At 39.6% G+C, this 19,077-nt stretch overlaps 8 non-coding genes across 8 annotated transcripts; all 8 read left to right on the top strand.

Moving 5' to 3' along the window:
* Positions 1–2,228: 2,228 nt before the first annotated feature.
* On the top strand, positions 2,229–2,301 carry TRNAR-UCG (transfer RNA arginine (anticodon UCG)). The gene has a single exon. It is a non-coding gene; the product is annotated as a tRNA-Arg (tRNA).
* Positions 2,302–6,989: 4,688 nt separating this feature from the next.
* Positions 6,990–7,062, top strand: TRNAR-UCG (transfer RNA arginine (anticodon UCG)). Its single transcript has one exon. It is a non-coding gene; the product is annotated as a tRNA-Arg (tRNA).
* A 3,103-nt stretch (positions 7,063–10,165) lies between these two features.
* On the top strand, positions 10,166–10,238 carry TRNAR-UCG (transfer RNA arginine (anticodon UCG)). The gene has a single exon. It is a non-coding gene; the product is annotated as a tRNA-Arg (tRNA).
* Positions 10,239–11,753: 1,515 nt separating this feature from the next.
* On the top strand, positions 11,754–11,826 carry TRNAR-UCG (transfer RNA arginine (anticodon UCG)). Its single transcript has one exon. It is a non-coding gene; the product is annotated as a tRNA-Arg (tRNA).
* Positions 11,827–13,341: 1,515 nt separating this feature from the next.
* Positions 13,342–13,414, top strand: TRNAR-UCG (transfer RNA arginine (anticodon UCG)). Its single transcript has one exon. It is a non-coding gene; the product is annotated as a tRNA-Arg (tRNA).
* A 1,515-nt stretch (positions 13,415–14,929) lies between these two features.
* On the top strand, positions 14,930–15,002 carry TRNAR-UCG (transfer RNA arginine (anticodon UCG)). Its single transcript has one exon. It is a non-coding gene; the product is annotated as a tRNA-Arg (tRNA).
* A 1,515-nt stretch (positions 15,003–16,517) lies between these two features.
* Positions 16,518–16,590, top strand: TRNAR-UCG (transfer RNA arginine (anticodon UCG)). The gene has a single exon. It is a non-coding gene; the product is annotated as a tRNA-Arg (tRNA).
* A 1,515-nt stretch (positions 16,591–18,105) lies between these two features.
* Positions 18,106–18,178, top strand: TRNAR-UCG (transfer RNA arginine (anticodon UCG)). Its single transcript has one exon. It is a non-coding gene; the product is annotated as a tRNA-Arg (tRNA).
* The last annotated feature ends 899 nt before the right edge of the window (positions 18,179–19,077 follow it).

Raw genomic sequence — 19,077 nt, 5'->3', positions numbered from 1 at the left:
AAATCCTCCCTCTTTCTTTTCCAGAAAATTAGGTAGATTTATTACATGCTTCCTCTCGGAAGTTTATGAGGGATTAGGTACTTTGAAACTGTCCCATTTTACTTGTGTACACTTCACAGTCATTTTAGTGTTCTGAAACTGCAAAGTAGATTATTAAATGCCTATTTTTGTGAGATGCATTTTCGACCGGCCAGAACATATTCTTTTGGAAAAAATGATTTGAATTGGATTGGTGTGAATCTTGCTTCTAGGGGTGGTGACAGGCTTTCAGCTACTTGAATAGGTCAAGCCAGGATTCATAAAACTTATACAAACTATGTGAGTGTGAAAAATTAGCATATGCAGGAAGGAGCAATTTGTACTACTTTCAAAACAGTTTCACTCCACGTCTGGAAACGTCCAGAGCTATGTAGAGCATACAAATGAGCTTTAAACTCATGAGGAAAGAGGTTTGTATGAAAAAAGGAAAACAAAAGCATATTGTACTCATAAAATTCTCAATATATAGATTCCAAAAAAGTGCTTCCAGCGAAAAGAGCTGAAAGAACACTATGGGATGTAAACCTGAATACCTTTCAATAATATGTTCTCCATCCATGCATACCACCTACATGATAAAAATCATGTCAGGTGAACGGATGACCGCGTGGCCTAATGGATAAGGCGTCTGACTTTGGATCAGAAGATTGAGGGTTCGAGTCCCTTCGTGGTTGTTTTTGGCCAATGGTCACACAATCTGCTTTACATTCAGAGTGAAAAAAGTATTTTCCAATACTCTTGTAGTCCTCACTTTCTCATTACTAATCATTAATAAAGTGGAGTACATACTGTAAACTCATTCAGGTTGCATCTTCAGTCTAACTACTTGTGCATTTTAGTGGCATTAAAAAGTGCTTCTATGCCGACGCACTGAATATGTAATAGGTTTGCAGAATTTTGACGTGACAGAATAGGTTTTTAGCTTAAGTGTGTGTAGAAGAACTGCAAGGTGTGTGCCTATGTGTGCATAGAGTGGTACATGTGTAAAATCTGTATGATTTGGGCAGTTAAAGTGCTGATTTTGCCTCCGAGTAAGAAAAGTACTACACAAAATGTATAAAGGATCGGCACATTGGCTGCCTTTGCTGATGCCCCCGTTGCCTAATTTGTAGTGCAATGGTTAAGTTGCAGAGTGTGGTTGAACTTGGTTAGGAGACTTAGTGCCTCTTTCCGTGTCCTACTGATGATAAGGATGGCTTGATACCATTTTCTAAGCCCAGTATATTGAGAAAAGAAGTAAGTGAAGAAGAAGTGTGGAGTCGAAAGTGGTTCTCCAATTTCTCTCCACTTGCTAAAATTGCAAAGTCTCCATTATAGCATAGAAGAGAGCGTTAAAGTCGGGGATGGAAGAGGATGAAAATGGGAAGTTTACTTATAGAGAGAACTGAGAAATGCCCTGTGTGCACACACCGGTGTCTGACCATAGAATACATTTAAATAATGCCTCTAGAAAAGAGCTATGCATGTGTGTCTCAGTGGCCTAATGGATAAGGCACTGGCCTCCTAAGCCAGGGATTGTGGGTTCAAGTCCCATCTGAGGTGATAACAAAAATCCTCCCTCTTTCTTTTCCAGAAAATTAGGTAGATTTATTACATGCTTCCTCTCGGAAGTTTATGAGGGATTAGGTACTTTGAAACTGTCCCATTTTACTTGTGTACACTTCACAGTCATGTTAGTGTTCTGAAACTGCAAAGTAGATTTTTAAATGCCTATTTTTGTGAGATGCATTTTCGACCGGCCAGAACATATTCCTTTGGAAAAAATGATATGATTTGGATTGGTGTGAATCTTGTTTCTAGAGGTGGTGACAGGCTTTCAGCTACTTGAATAGGTCAAGCCAGGATTCATAAAACGTATACAACCTATGTGAGTGTGAAAAATTAGCATATGCAGGAAGGAGCAATTTGTACTACTTTCAAAACAGTTTCACTCCACGTCTGGAAACGTCCAGAGCTATGTAGAGCATACAAATAAGCTTTAAACTCATGAGGAAAGAGGTTTGTATGCAAAAAGGAAAACAAAAGCATATCGTACTCATAAAATTCTCAATATATAGATTCCAAAAAAGTGCTTCCAGCGAAAAGAGCTGAAAGAACACTATGGGATGTAAACCTGAATACCTTTCAATAATATGTTCTCCATCCATGCATACCACCTACATGATAAAAATCATCTCAGGTGAACGGATGACCGCGTGGCCAAATGGATAAGGCGTCTGACTTCGGATCAGAAGATTGAGGGTTCGAGTCCCTTCGTGGTCATTTTTGGCCAATGATCACACAATCTGCTTTACATTCAGAGTGGAAAAAGTATTTCCCAATACTCTTGTAGTCCTCACTTTCTCATTACTAATCATTAATAAAGTGGAGTACATACTGTAAACTCATTCAGGTTGCATCTTCAGTCTAACTACTTGTGCATTTTAGTGGCATTAAAAAGTGCTTCTATGCCGACGCACTGAATATGTAATAGGTTTGCAGAATTTTGACGTGACAGAATGGGTTTTTAGCTTAAGTGTGTGTAGAAGAACTGCAAGGTGTGTGCCTATGTGTGCATAGAGTGGTACATGTGTAAAATCTGTATGATTTGGGCAGTTAAAGTGCTGATTTTGCCTCCGAGTAAGAAAAGTACTACACAAAATCTATAAAGGATCGGCACATTGGCTGCCTTTGCTGATGCCCCCGTTGCCTAATTTGTAGTGCAATGGTTAAGTTGCAGAGTGTGGTTGAACTTGGTTAGGAGACTTAGCGCCTCTGTCCGTGTCCTACTGATGATAAGGATGGCTTGATACCATTTTCTAAGCCCAGTATATTGAGAAAAGAAGTAAGTGAAGAAGAAGTGTGGAGTCGAAAGTGGTTCTTCAATTTCTCTCCATTTGCTAAAATTGCAAAGTCTCCATTATAGCATAGAAGAGAGCGTTAAAGTCGGGGATGGAAGAGGATGAAAATGGGAAGTTTACTTAGAGAGAGAAGTGAGAAATGCCCTGTGTGCACACACCGGTGTCTGACCATAGAATACATTTAAATATTGCCTCTAGAAAAGAGCTATGCATGTATCCTCAGTGGCCTAATGGATAAGGCACTGGCCTCCTAAGCCAGGGATTGTGGGCTCGAGTCCCATCTGAGGTGATAACAAAAATCCTCCCTCTTTATTTTCCAGAAAATTAGGTAGATTTATTACATGCTTCCTCTCGGAAGTTTATGAGGGATTAGGTACTTTGAAACTGTCCCATTTTACTTGTGCACACTTCACAGTCATGTTAGTGTTCTGAAACTGCAAAGTAGATTTTTAAATGCCTATTTTTGTGAGATGCATTTTCGACCGGCCAGAACATATTCTTTTGGAAAAAATGATTTGAATTGGATTGGTGTGAATCTTGTTTCTAGAGGTGGTGACAGGCTTTCAGCTACTTGAATAGGTCAAGCCAGGATTCATAAAACTTATACAACCTATGTGAGTGTGAAAAATTAGCATATGCAGGAAGGAGCAATTTGTACTACTTTCAAAACAGTTTCACTCCACGTCTGGAAACGTCCAGAGCTATGTAGAGCATACAAATGAGCTTTAAACTCATGAGGAAAGAGGTTTGTATGCAAAAAGTTAAACAAAAGCATATCGTACTCATAAAATTCTCAATATATAGATTCCAAAAAAGTGCTTCCAGCGAAAAGAGCTGAAAGAACACTATGGGATGTAAACCTGAATACCTTTCAATAATATGTTCTCCATCCATGCATGCCACCTACATGATAAAAATCATCTCAGGTGAACGGATGACCGCGTGGCCAAATGGATAAGGCGTCTGACTTCGGATCAGAAGATTGAGGGTTCGAGTCCCTTCGTGGTAATTTTTGGCCTATGATCACACAATCTGCTTTACATTCAGAGTGGAAAAAGTATTTTCCAATATTCTTGCAGTCCTCACTTTCTCATTACTAATCATTAATAAAGTGGAGTACATACTGTAAACTCATTCAGGTTGCATCTTCAGTCTAACTACTTGTGCATTTTAGTGGCATTAAAAAGTGCTTCTATGCCGACGCACTGAATATGTAATAGGTTTGCAGAATTTTGACGTGACAGAATGGGTTTTTAGCTTAAGTGTGTGTAGAAGAACTGCAAGGTGTGTGCCTATGTGTGCATAGAGTGGTACATGTGTAAAATCTGTATGATTTGGGCAGTTAAAGTGCTGATTTTGCCTCAGAGTAAGAAAAGTACTACACAAAATGTATAAAGGATCGGCACATTGGCTGCCTTTGCTGATGCCCCCGTTGCCTAATTTGTAGTGCAATGGTTAAGTTGCAGAGTGTGGTTGAACTTGGTTAGGAGACTTAGTGCCTCTTTCCGTGTCCTACTGATGATAAGGATGGCTTGATACCATTTTCTAAGCCCAGTATATTGAGAAAAGAAATAAGTGAAGAAGAAGTGTGGAGTCGAAAGTGGTTCTCCAATTTCTCTCCACTTGCTAAAATTGCAAAGTCTCCATTATAGCATAGAAGAGAGCGTTAAAGTCGGGGATGGAAGAGGATGAAAATGGGAAGTTTACTTATAGAGAGAACTGAGAAATGCCCTGTGTGCACACACCGGTGTCTGACCATAGAATACATTTAAATAATGCCTCTAGAAAAGAGCTATGCATGTGTGTCTCAGTGGCCTAATGGATAAGGCACTGGCCTCCTAAGCCAGGTATTGTGGGTTCAAGTCCCATCTGAGGTGATAACAAAAATCCTCCTTCTTTCTTTTCCAGAAAATTAGGTAGATTTATTACATGCTTCCTCTCGGAAGTTTATGAGGGATTAGGTACTTTGAAACTGTCCCATTTTACTTGTGTACACTTCACAGTCATTTTAGTGTTCTGAAACTGCAAAGTAGATTATTAAATGCCTATTTTTGTGAGATGCATTTTCGACCGGCCAGAACATATTCTTTTGGAAAAAATGATTTGAATTGGATTGGTGTGAATCTTGTTTCTAGAGGTGGTGACAGGCTTTCAGCTACTTGAATAGGTCAAGCCAGGATTCATAAAACGTATACAACCTATGTGAGGGTGAAAAATTAGCATATGCAGGAAGGAGCAATTTGTACTACTTTCAAAACAGTTTCACTCCACGTCTGGAAACGTCCAGAGCTATGTAGAGCATACAAATGAGCTTTAAACTCATGAGGAAAGAGGTTTGTATGCAAAAAGGAAAACAAAAGCATATCGTACTCATAAAATTCTCAATATATAGATTCCAAAAAAGTGCTTCCAGCGAAAAGAGCTGAAAGAACACTATGGGATGTAAACCTGAATACCTTTCAATAATATGTTCTCCATCCATGCATGCCACCTACATGATAAAAATCATCTCAGGTGAACGGATGACTGCGTGGCCTAATGGATAAGGCATCTGACTTCGGATCAGAAGATTGAGGGTTCGAGTCCCTTCATGGTCGTTTTTGGCCAATGGTCACACAATCTGCTTTACATTCAGAGTGGAAAAAGTCTTTTCCAATACTCTTGTAGTCCTCACTTTCTCATTACTAATCATTAATAAAGTGGAGTACATACTGTAAACTCATTCAGGTTGCATCTTCAGTCTAACTACTTGTGCATTTTAGTGGCATTAAAAAGTGCTTCTATGCCGACGCACTGAATATGTAATAGGTTTGCAGAATTTTGACGTGACAGAATGGGTTTTTAGCTTAAGTGTGTGTAGAAGAACTGCAAGGTGTGTGCCTATGAGTGCATAGAGTGGTACATGTGTAAAATCTGTATGATTTGGGCAGTTAAAGTGCTGATTTTGCCTCCGAGTAAGAAAAGTACTACACAAAATGTATAAAGGATCGGCACATTGGCTGCCTTTGCTGATGCCCCCATTGCCTAATTTGTAGTGCAATGGTTAAGTTGCAGAGTGTGGTTGAACTTGGTTAGGAGACTTAGTGCCTCTTTCCGTGTCCTACTGATGATAAGGATGGCTTGATACCCTTTTCTAAGCCCAGTATATTGAGAAAAGAAGTAAGTGAAGAAGAAGTGTGGAGTCGAAAGTGGTTCTCCAATTTCTCTCCACTTGCTAAAATTGCAAAGTCTCCATTATAGCATAGAAGAGAGCGTTAAAGTTGGGGATGGAAGAGGATGAAAATGGGAAGTTTACTTATAGAGAGAAGTGAGAAATGCCCTGTGCACACACCGGTGTCTGACCATAGAATACATTTAAATAATGCCTCTAGAAAAGAGCTATGCATGTGTGCCTCAGTGGCCTCATGGATAAGGCACTGGCCTCCTAAGCCAAGGATTGTGGGTTCAAGTCCCATCTGAGGTGATAACAAAAATCCTTCCTCTTTCTTTTCCAGAAAATTAGGTAGATTTATTACATGCTTCCTCTCAGAAGTTTATGAGGGATTAGGTACTTTGAAACGGTCCCATTTTACTTGTGTACACTTCACAGTCATGTTAGTGTTCTGCAACTGCAAAGTAGATTTTTAAATGCCTATTTTTGTGAGATGCATTTTCGACCGGCCAGAACATATTCCTTTTGAAAAAATGATACGAATTGGATTGGTGTGAATCTTGTTTCTAGAGGTGGTGACAGGCTTTCAGCTACTTGAATAGGTCAAGCCAGGATTCATAAAACTTATACAACCTATGTGAGTGTGAAAAATTAGCATATGCAGGAAGGAGCAATTTGTACTACTTTCAAAACAGTTTCACTCCACGTCTGGAAACGTCCAGAGCTATGTAGAGAATACAAATGAGCTTTAAACTCATGAGGAAAGAGGTTTGTATGGAAAAAGGAAAACAAAAGCATATCGTACTCATAAAATTCTCAATATATAGATTCCAAAAAAGTGCTTCCAGCGAAAAGAGCTGAAAGAACACTATGGGATGTAAACCTGAATACCTTTCAATAATATGTTCTCCATCCATGCATACCACCTACATGATAAAAATCATCTCAGGTGGACGGATGACCGCGTGGCCTAATGGATAAGGCGTCTGACTTCGGATCAGAAGATTGAGGGTTCGAGTCCCTTCGTGGTCGTTTTTGGCCAATGGTCACACAATCTGCTTTACATTCAGAGTGGAAAAAGTCTTTTCCAATACTCTTGTAGTCCTCACTTTCTCATTACTAATCATTAATAAAGTGGAGTACATACTGTAAACTCATTCAGGTTGCATCTTCAGTCTAACTACTTGTGCATTTTAGTGGCATTAAAAAGTGCTTCTATGCCGACGCACTGAATATGTAATAGGTTTGCAGAATTTTGACGTGACAGAATGGGTTTCTAGCTTAAGTGTGTGTAGAAGAACTGCAAGGTGTGTGCCTATGTGTGCATAGAGTGGTACATGTGTAAAATCTGTATGATTTGGGCAGTTAAAGTGCTTATTTTGCCTCCGAGTAAGAAAAGTACTACACAAAATGTATAAAGGATCGGCACATTGGCTGCCTTTGCTGATGCCCCCGTTGCCTAATTTGTAGTGCAATGGTTAAGTTGCAGAGTGTGGTTGAACTTGGTTAGGAGACTTAGTGCCTCTTTCCGTGTCCTACTGATGATAAGGATGGCTTGATACCATTTTCTAAGCCCAGTATATTGAGAAAAGAAATAAGTGAAGAAGAAGTGTGGAGTCGAAAGTGGTTCTCCAATTTCTCTCCACTTGCTAAAATTGCAAAGTCTCCATTATAGCATAGAAGAGAGCGTTAAAGTCGGGGATGGAAGAGGATGAAAATGGGAAGTTTACTTATAGAGAGAACTGAGAAATGCCCTGTGTGCACACACCGGTGTCTGACCATTGAATACATTTAAATAATGCCTCTAGAAAAGAGCTATACATGTGTGTCTCAGTGGCCTAATGGATAAGGCACTGGCCTCCTAAGCCAGGGATTGTGGGTTCAAGTCCCATCTGAGGTGATAACAAAAATCCTCCCTCTTTCTTTTCCAGAAAATTAGGTAGATTTATTACATGCTACCTCTCTGAAGTTTATGAGGGATTAGGTACTTTGAAACTGTCCCATTTTACTTGTGTACACTTCACAGTCATTTTAGTGTTCTGAAACTGCAAAGTAGATTATTAAATGCCTATTTTTGTGAGATGCATTTTCGACCGGCCAGAACATATTCTTTTGGAAAAAATGATTTGAATTGGATTGGTGTGAATCTTGCTTCTAGAGGTGGTGACAGGCTTTCAGCTACTTGAATAGGTCAAGCCAGGATTCATAAAACTTATACAAACTATATGAGTGTGAAAAATTAGCATATGCAGGAAGGAGCAATTTGTACTACTTTCAAAACAGTTTCACTCCACGTCTGGAAACGTCCAGAGCTATGTAGAGCATACAAATGAGCTTTAAACTCATGAGGAAAGAGGTTTGTATGCAAAAAGGAAAACAAAAGCATATCGTACTCATAAAATTCTCAATATATAGATTCCAAAAAAGTGCTTCCAGCGAAAAGAGCTGAAAGAACACTATGGGATGTAAACCTGAATACCTTTCAATAATATGTTCTCCATCCATGCATACCACCTACATGATAAAAATCATCTCAGGTGAACGGATGACCGCGTGGCCTAATGGATAAGGCGTCTGACTTTGGATCACAAGATTGAGGGTTCAAGTCCCTTCGTGGTCGTTTTTGGCCAATGGTCACACAATCTGCTTTACATTCAGAGTGAAAAAAGTATTTTCCAATACTCTTGTAGTCCTCACTTTCTCATTACTAATCATTAATAAAGTGGAGTACATACTGTAAACTCATTCAGGTTGCATCTTCAGTCTAACTACTTGTGCATTTTAGTGGCATTAAAAAGTGCTTCTATGCCGATGCACTGAATATGTAATAGGTTTGCAGAATTTTGACGTGACAGAATGGGTTTTTAGCTTAAGTGTGTGTAGAAGAACTGCAAGGTGTGTGCCTATGTGTGCATAGAGTGGTACATGTGTAAAATCTGTATGATTTGGGCAGTTAAAGTGCTGATTTTGCCTCCGAGTAAGAAAAGTACTACACAAAATGTATAAAGGATCAGCACATTGGCTGCCTTTGCTGATGCCCCCGTTGCCTAATTTGTAGTGCAATGGTTAAGTTGCAGAGTGTGGTTGAACTTGGTTAGGAGACTTAGTGCCTCTTTCCGTGTCCTACTGATGATAAGGATGGCTTGATACCATTTTCTAAGCCCAGTATATTGAGAAAAGAAGTAAGTGAAGAAGAAGTGTGGAGTCGAAAGTGGTTCTCCAATTTCTCTCCACTTGCTAAAATTGCAAAGTCTCCATAATAGCATAGAAGAGAGCGTTAAAGTCGGGGATGGAAGAGGATGAAAATGGGAAGTTTACTTATAGAGAGAACTGAGAAATGCCCTGTGTGCACACACCGGTGTCTGACCATAGAATACATTTAAATAATACCTCTAGAAAAGAGCTATGCATGTGTGTCTCAGTGGCCTAATGGATAAGGCACTGACCTCCTAAGCCAGGGATTGTGGGTTCAAGTCCCATCTGAGGTGATAACTAAAATCCTCCCTCTTTCTTTTCCAGAAAATTAGGTAGATTTATTACATGCTTCCTCTCGGAAGTTTATGAGGGATTAGGTACTTTGAAACTGTCCCATTTTACTTGTGTACACTTCACAGTCATTTTAGTGTTCTGAAACTGCAAAGTAGATTATTAAATGCCTATTTTTGTGAGATGCATTTTCGACCGGCCAGAACATATTCTTTTGGAAAAAATGATTTGAATTGGATTGGTGTGAATCTTGCTTCTAGGGGTGGTGACAGGCTTTCAGCTACTTGAATAGGTCAAGCCAGGATTCATAAAACTTATACAAACTATGTGAGTGTGAAAAATTAGCATATGCAGGAATGAGCAATTTGTACTACTTTCAAAACAGTTTCACTCCACGTCTGGAAACGTCCAGAGCTATGTAGAGCATACAAATGAGCTTTAAACTCATGAGGAAAGAGGTTTGTATGCAAAAAGGAAAACAAAAGCATATCGTACTCATAAAATTCTCAATATATATATTCCAAAAAAGTGCTTCCAGCGAAAAGAGCTGAAAGAACACTATGGGATGTAAACCTGAATACCTTTCAATAATATGTTCTCCATCCATGCATACCACCTACATGATAAAAATCATCTCAGGTGGACGGATGACTGCGTGGCCTAATGGATAAGGCGTCTGACTTCGGATCAGAAGATTGAGGGTTCGAGTCCCTTCGTGGTCGTTTTTGGCCAATGGTCACACAATCTGCTTTACATTCAGAGTGGAAAAAGTATTTTCCAATACTCTTGTAGTCCTCACTTTCTCATTACTAATCATTAATAAAGTGGAGTACATACTGTAAACTCATTCAGGTTGCATCTTCAGTCTAACTACTTGTGCATTTTAGTGGCATTAAAAAGTGCTTCTATGCCGACGCACTGAATATGTAATAGGTTTGCAGAATTTTGACGTGACAGAATGGGTTTTTAGCTTAAGTGTGTGTAGAAGAACTGCAAGGTGTGTGCCTATGTCTGCATAGAGTGGTACATGTGTAAAATCTGTATGATTTGGGCAGTTAAAGTGCTGATTTTGCCTCAGAGTAAGAAAAGTACTACACAAAATGTATAAAGGATCGGCACATTGGCTGCCTTTGCTGATGCCCCCGTTGCCTAATTTGTAGTGCAATGGTTAAGTTGCAGAGTGTGGTTGAACTTGGTTAGGAGACTTAGTGCCTCTTTCAGTGTCCTACTGATGATAAGGATGGCTTGATACCATTTTCTAAGCCCAGTATATTGAGAAAAGAAGTAAGTGAAGAAGAAGTGTGGAGTCGAAAGTGGTTCTCCAATTTCTCTCCACTTGCTAAAATTGCAAAGTCTCCATTATAGCATAGAAGAGAGCGTTAAAGTCGGGGATGGAAGAGGATGAAAATGGGAAGTTTACTTATAGAGAGAAGTGAGAAATGCCCTGTGTGCACACACCGGTGTCTGACCATAGAATACATTTAAATAATGCCTCTAGAAAAGAGCTATGCATGTGTGTCTCAGTGGCCTAATGGATAAGGCACTGGCCTCCTAAGCCAGGGATTGTGGGTTGGAGTCCCATCTGAGGTGATAACAAAAATCCTCCCTCTTTCTTTTCCAGAAAATTAGGTAGATTTATTACATGCTTCCTCTCGGAAGTTTATGAGGGATTAGGTACTTTGAAACTGTCACGTTTTACTTGTGTACACTTCACAGTCATGTTAGTCTTCTGAAACTGCAAAGTAGATTTTTAAATGCCTATTTTTGTGAGATGCATTTTCGACCGGCCAGAACATATTCCTTTGGAAAAAATTATATGAATTGGATTGGTGTGAATCTTGTTTCTAGAGGTGGTGACAGGCTTTCAGCTACTTGAATAGGTCAAGCCAGGATTCATAAAACTTATACAACCTATGTGAGTGTGAAAAATTAGCATATGCAGGAAGGAGCAATTTGTACTACTTTCAAAACAGTTTCACTCCACGTCTGGAAACGTCCAGAGCTATGTAGAGCATACAAATGAGCTTTAAACTCATGAGGAAAGAGGTTTGTATGCAAAAAGGAAAACAAAAGCATATCGTACTCATAAAATTCTCAATATATATATTCCAAAAAAGTGCTTCCAGCGAAAAGAGCTGAAAGAACACTATGGGATGTAAACCTGAATACCTTTCAATAATATGTTCTCCATCCATGCATACCACCTACATGATAAAAATCATCTCAGGTGGACGGATGACCGCGTGGCCTAATGGATAAGGCGTCTGACTTCGGATCAGAAGATTGAGGGTTTGAGTCCCTTCGTGGTCGTTTTTGGCCAATGGTCACACAATCTGCTTTACATTCAGAGTGGAAAAAGTATTTTCCAATACTCTTGTAGTCCTCACTTTCTCATTACTAATCATTAATAAAGTGGAGTACATACTGTAAACTCATTCAGGTTGCATCTTCAGTCTAACTACTTGTGCATTTTAGTGGCATTAAAAAGTGCTTCTATGCCGACGCACTGAATATGTAATAGGTTTGCAGAATTTTGACGTGACAGAATGGGTTTTTAGCTTAAGTGTGTGTAGAAGAACTGCAAGGTGTGTGCCTATGTGTGCATAGAGTGCTACATGTGTAAAATCTGTATGATTTGGGCAGTTAAAGTGCTGATTTTGCCTCCGAGTAAGAAAAGTACTACACAAAATGTATAAAGGATCGGCACATTGGCTGCCTTTGCTGATGCCCCCGTTGCCTAATTTGTAGTGCAATGGTTAAGTTGCAGAGTGTGGTTGAACTTGGTTAGGAGACTTAGTGCCTCTTTCCGTGTCCTACTGATGATAAGGATGGCTTGATACCATTTTCTAAGCCCAGTATATTGAGAAAAGAAGTAAGTGAAGAAGAAGTGTGGAGTCGAAAGTGGTTCTCCAATTTCTCTCCACTTGCTAAAATTGCAAAGTCTCCATTATAGCATAGAAGAGAGCGTTAAAGTCGGGGATGGAAGAGGATGAAAATGGGAAGTTTACTTATAGAGAGAAGTGAGAAATGCCCTGTGTGCACACACCGGTGTCTGACCATAGAATACATTTAAATAATGCCTCTAGAAAAGAGCTATGCATGTGTGTCTCAGTGGCCTAATGGATAAGGCACTGACCTCCTAAGCCAGGGATTGTGGGTTCAAGTCCCATCTGAGGTGATAACAAAAATCCTCCCTCTTTCTTTTCCAGAAAATTAGGTAGATTTATTACATGCTTCCTCTCGGAAGTTTATGAGGGATTAGGTACTTTGAAACTGTCCCATTTTACTTGTGTACACTTCACAGTCATTTTAGTGTTCTGAAACTGCAAAGTAGATTATTAAATGCCTATTTTTGTGAGATGCATTTTCGACCGGCCAGAACATATTCTTTTGGAAAAAATGATTTGAATTGGATTGGTGTGAATCTTGCTTCTAGGGGTGGTGACAGGCTTTCAGCTACTTGAATAGGTCAAGCCAGGATTCATAAAACTTATACAAACTATGTGAGTGTGAAAAATTAGCATATGCAGGAATGAGCAATTTGTACTACTTTCAAAACAGTTTCACTCCACGTCTGGAAACGTCCAGAGCTATGTAGAGCATACAAATGAGCTTTAAACTCATGAGGAAAGAGGTTTGTATGCAAAAAGGAAAACAAAAGCATATCGTACTCATAAAATTCTCAATATATATATTCCAAAAAAGTGCTTCCAGCGAAAAGAGCTGAAAGAACACTATGGGATGTAAACCTGAATACCTTTCAATAATATGTTCTCCATCCATGCATACCACCTACATGATAAAAATCATCTCAGGTGGACGGATGACCGCGTGGCCTAATGGATAAGGCGTCTGACTTCGGATCAGAAGATTGAGGGTTCGAGTCCCTTCGTGGTCGTTTTTGGCCAATGGTCACACAATCTGCTTTACATTCAGAGTGGAAAAAGTCTTTTCCAATACTCTTGTAGTCCTCACTTTCTCATTACTAATCATTAATAAAGTGGAGTACATACTGTAAACTCATTCAGGTTGCATCTTCAGTCTAACTACTTGTGCATTTTAGTGGCATTAAAAAGTGCTTCTATGCCGACGCACTGAATATGTAATAGGTTTGCAGAATTTTGACGTGACAGAATGGGTTTTTAGCTTAAGTGTGTGTAGAAGAACTGCAAGGTGTGTGCCTATGTCTGCATAGAGTGGTACATGTGTAAAATCTGTATGATTTGGGCAGTTAAAGTGCTGATTTTGCCTCAGAGTAAGAAAAGTACTACACAAAATGTATAAAGGATCGGCACATTGGCTGCCTTTGCTGATGCCCCCGTTGCCTAATTTGTAGTGCAATGGTTAAGTTGCAGAGTGTGGTTGAACTTGGTTAGGAGACTTAGTGCCTCTTTCCGTGTCCTACTGATGATAAGGATGGCTTGATACCATTTTCTAAGCCCAGTATATTGAGAAAAGAAGTAAGTGAAGAAGAAGTGTGGAGTCGAAAGTGGTTCTCCAATTTCTCTCCACTTGCTAAAATTGCAAAGTCTCCATTATAGCATAGAAGAGAGCGTTAAAGTCGGGGATGGAAGAGGATGAAAATGGGAAGTTTACTTATAGAGAGAAGTGAGAAATGCCCTGTGTGCACACACCGGTGTCTGACCATAGAATACATTTAAATAATGCCTCTAGAAAAGAGCTATGCATGTGTGTCTCAGTGGCCTAATGGATAAGGCACTGGCCTCCTAAGCCAGGGATTGTGGGTTGGAGTCCCATCTGAGGTGATAACAAAAATCCTCCCTCTTTCTTTTCCAGAAAATTAGGTAGATTTATTACATGCTTCCTCTCGGAAGTTTATGAGGGATTAGGTACTTTGAAACTGTCACGTTTTAATTGTGTACACTTCACAGTCATGTTAGTCTTCTGAAACTGCAAAGTAGATTTTTAAATGCCTATTTTTGTGAGATGCATTTTCGACCGGCCAGAACATATTCCTTTGGAAAAAATTATATGAATTGGATTGGTGTGAATCTTGTTTCTAGAGGTGGTGACAGGCTTTCAGCTACTTGAATAGGTCAAGCCAGGATTCATAAAACTTATACAACCTATGTGAGTGTGAAAAATTAGCATATGCAGGAAGGAGCAATTTGTACTACTTTCAAAACAGTTTCACTCCACGTCTGGAAACGTCCAGAGCTATGTAGAGCATACAAATGAGCTTTAAACTCATGAGGAAAGAGGTTTGTATGCAAAAAGGAAAACAAAAGCATATCGTACTCATAAAATTCTCAATATATATATTCCAAAAAAGTGCTTCCAGCGAAAAGAGCTGAAAGAACACTATGGGATGTAAACCTGAATACCTTTCAATAATATGTTCTCCATCCATGCATACCACCTACATGATAAAAATCATCTCAGGTGGACGGATGACCGCGTGGCCTAATGGATAAGGCGTCTGACTTCGGATCAGAAGATTGAGGGTTTGAGTCCCTTCGTGGTCGTTTTTGGCCAATGGTCACACAATCTGCTTTACATTCAGAGTGGAAAAAGTATTTTCCAATACTCTTCTAGTCCTCACTTTCTCATTACTAATCATTAATAAAGTGGAGTACATACTGTAAACTCATTCAGGTTGCATCTTCAGTCTAACTACTTGTGCATTTTAGTGGCATTAAAAAGTGCTTCTATGCCGACGCACTGAATATGTAATAGGTTTGCAGAATTTTTACGTGACAGAATGGGTTTTTAGCTTAAGTGTGTGTAGAAGAACTGCAAGGTGTGTGCCTAGGTGTGCATAGAGTGCTACATGTGTAAAATCTGTATGATTTGGGCAGTTAAAGTGCTGATTTTGCCTCCGAGTAAGAAAAGTACTACACAAAATGTATAAAGGATCGGCACATTGGCTGCCTTTGCTGATGCCCCCGTTGCCTAATTTGTAGAAAAATGGTTAAGTTGCAGAGTGTGGTTGAACTTGGTTAGGAGACTTAGTGCCTCTTTCCGTGTCCTACTGATGATAAGGATGGCTTGATACCATTTTCTAAGCCCAGTATATTGAGAAAATAAGTAAGTGAAGAAGAAGTGTGGAGTCGAAAGTGGTTCTCCACTTTCTCTCCACTTGCTAAAATTGCAAAGTCTCCATTATAGCATAGAAGAGAGCGTTAAAGTCGGGGATGGAAGAGGATGAAAATGGGAAGTTTACTTATAGAGAGAAGTGAGAAATGCCCTGTGTGCACACACCGGTGTCTGACCATAGAATACATTTAAATAATGCCTCTAGAAAAGAGCTATGCATGTGTGCCTCAGTGGCCTCATGGATAAGGCACTGGCCTCCTAAGCCAGGGATTGTGGGTTCAAGTCCCATCTGTGGTGATAACAAAAATCCTCCCTCTTTCTTTTCCAGAAAATTAGGTAGATTTATTACATGCTTCCTCTCAGAAGTTTATGAGGGATTAGGTACTTTGAAACAGTCCCATTTTACTTGTGTACACTTCACAGTCATGTTAGTGTTCTGAAACTGCAAAGTAGATTTTTAAATGCCTATTTTTGTGAGATGCATTTTCGACCGGCCAGAACATATTCCTTTGGAAAAAATGATATGAATTGGATTGGTGTGAATCTTGTTTCTAGAGGTGGTGACAGGCTTTCAGCTACTTGAATAGGTCAAGCCAGGATTCATAAAACTTATACAACCTATGTGAGTGTGAAAAATTAGCATATGCAGGAAGGAGCAATTTGTACTACTTTCAAAACAGTTTCACTCCACGTCTGGAAACGTCCAGAGCTATGTAGAGCATACAAATGAGCTTTAAACTCATGAGGAAAGAGGTTTGTATGGAAAAAGGAAAACAAAAGCATATCGTACTCATAAAATTCTCAATATATAGATTCCAAAAAAGTGCTTCCAGCGAAAAGAGCTGAAAGAACACTATGGGATGTAAACCTGAATACCTTTCAATAATATGTTCTCCATCCATGCATACCACCTACATGATAAAAATCATCTCAGGTGGACGGATGACCGCGTGGCCTAATGGATAAGGCGTCTGACTTCGGATCAGAAGATTGAGGGTTCGAGTCCCTTCGTGGTCGTTTTTGGCCAATGGTCACACAATCTGCTTTACATTCAGAGTGGAAAAAGTATTTTCCAATACTCTTGTAGTCCTCACTTTCTCATTACTAATCAATAATAAAGTGGAGTACATACTGTAAACTCATTCAGGTTGCATCTTCAGTCTAACTACTTGTGCATTTTAGTGGCATTAGAAAGTGCTTCTATGCCGACGCACTGAATATGTAATAGGTTTGCAGAATTTTGACGTGACAGAATGGGTTTTTAGCTTAAGTGTGTGTAGAAGAACTGCAAGGTGTGTGCCTATGTGTGCATAGAGTGGTACATGTGTAAAATCTGTATGATTTGGGCAGTTAAAGTGCTGATTTTGCCTCCGAGTAAGAAAAGTACTACACAAAATGTATAAAGGATCGGCACATTGGCTGCCTTTGCTGATGCCCCCGTTGCCTAATTTGTAGTGCAATGGTTAAGTTGCAGAGTGTGGTTGAACTTGGTTAGGAGACTTAGTGCCTCTTTCCGTGTCCTACTGATGATAAGGATGGCTTGATACCATTTTCTAAGCCCAGTATATTGAGAAAAGAAGTAAGTGAAGAAGAAGTGTGGAGTCGAAAGTGGTTCTCCAATTTCTCTCCACTTGCTAAAATTGCAAAGTCTCCATTATAGCATAGAAGAGAGCGATAAAGTCGGGGATGGAAGAGGATGAAAATGGGAAGTTTACTTATAGAGAGAACTGAGAAATGCCCTGTGTGCACACACCGGTGTCTGACCATAGAATACATTTAAATAATACCTCTAGAAAAGAGCTATGCATGTGTGTCTCAGTGGCCTAATGGATAAGGCACTGACCTCCTAAGCCATGGATTGTGGGTTCAAGTCCCATCTGAGGTGAGAACAAAAATCCTCCCTCTTTCTTTTCCAGAAAATTAGGTAGATTTCTTACATGCTTCCTCTCGGAAGTTTATGAGGGATTAGGTACTTTGAAACTGTCCCATTTTACTTGTGTAGACTTCACAGTCATTTTAGTGTTCTGAAACTGCAAAGTAGATTATTAAATGCCTATTTTTGTGAGATGCATTTTCGACCGGCCAGAACATATTCTTTTGGAAAAAATGATTTGAATTGGATTGGTGTGAATCTTGCTTCTAGGGGTGGTGACAGGCTTTCAGCTACTTGAATAGGTCAAGCCAGGATTCATAAAACTTATACAAACTATGTGAGTGTGAAAAATTAGCATATGCAGGAAGGAGCAATTTGTACTACTTTCAAAACAGTTTCACTCCACGTCTGGAAACGTCCAGAGCTATGTAGAGCATACAAATGAGCTTTAAACTCATGAGGAAAGAGGTTTGTATGCAAAAAGGAAAACAAAAGCATATCGTACTCATAAAATTCTCAATATATAGATTCCAAAAAAGTGCTTCCAGCGAAAAGAGCTGAAAGAACACTATGGGATGTAAACCTGAATACCTTTCAATAATATGTTCTCCATCCATGCATACCACCTACATGATAAAAATCATCTCAGGTGAACGGATGACCGCGTGGCCTAATGGATAAGGCGTCTGACTTCGGATCAGAAGATTGAGGGTTCGAGTCCCTTCGTGGTCGTTTTTGGCCAATGGTCACACAATCTGCTTTACATTCAGAGTGGAAAAAGTCTTTTCCAATACTCTTGTAGTCCTCACTTTCTCATTACTAATCATTAATAAAGTGGAGTACATACTGTAAACTCATTCAGGTTGCATCTTCAGTCTAACTACTTGTGCATTTTAGTGGCATTAAAAAGTGCTTCTATGCCGACGCACTGAATATGTAATAGGTTTGCAGAATTTTGACGTGACAGAATGGGTTTTTAGCTTAAGTGTGTGTAGAAGAACTGCAAGGTGTGTGCCTATGTGTGCATAGAGTGCTACATGTGTAAAATCTGTATGATTTGGGCAGTTAAAGTGCTGATTTTGCCTCCGAGTAAGAAAAGTACTACACAAAATGTATAAAGGATCGGCACATTGGCTGCCTTTGCTGATGCCCCCGTTGCCTAATTTGTAGTGCAATGGTTAAGTTGCAGAGTGTGGTTGAACTTGGTTAGGAGACTTAGTGCCTCTTTCCGTGTCCTACTGATGATAAGGATGGCTTGATACCATTTTCTAAGCCCAGTATATTGAGAAAATAAGTAAGTGAAGAAGAAGTGTGGAGTCGAAAGTGGTTCTCCACTTTCTCTCCACTTGCTAAAATTGCAAAGTCTCCATTATAGCATAGAAGAGAGCGTTAAAGTCGGGGATGGAAGAGGATGAAAATGGGAAGTTTACTTATAGAGAGAAGTGAGAAATGCCCTGTGTGCACACACCGGTGTCTGACCATAGAATACATTTAAATAATGCCTCTAGAAAAGAGCTATGCATGTGTGCCTCAGTGGCCTCATGGATAAGGCACTGGCCTCCTAAGCCAGGGATTGTGGGTTCAAGTCCCATCTGAGGTGATAACAAAAATCCTCCCTCTTTCTTTTCCAG

The sequence above is a fragment of the Triturus cristatus genome, chromosome 4_1 (genome assembly GCF_964204655.1).
Source record: "Triturus cristatus chromosome 4_1, aTriCri1.1, whole genome shotgun sequence".
Classification (NCBI taxonomy): Eukaryota; Metazoa; Chordata; class Amphibia; order Caudata; family Salamandridae; genus Triturus; species Triturus cristatus.
This window is presented reverse-complemented; position numbering and strand designations above follow the sequence as displayed.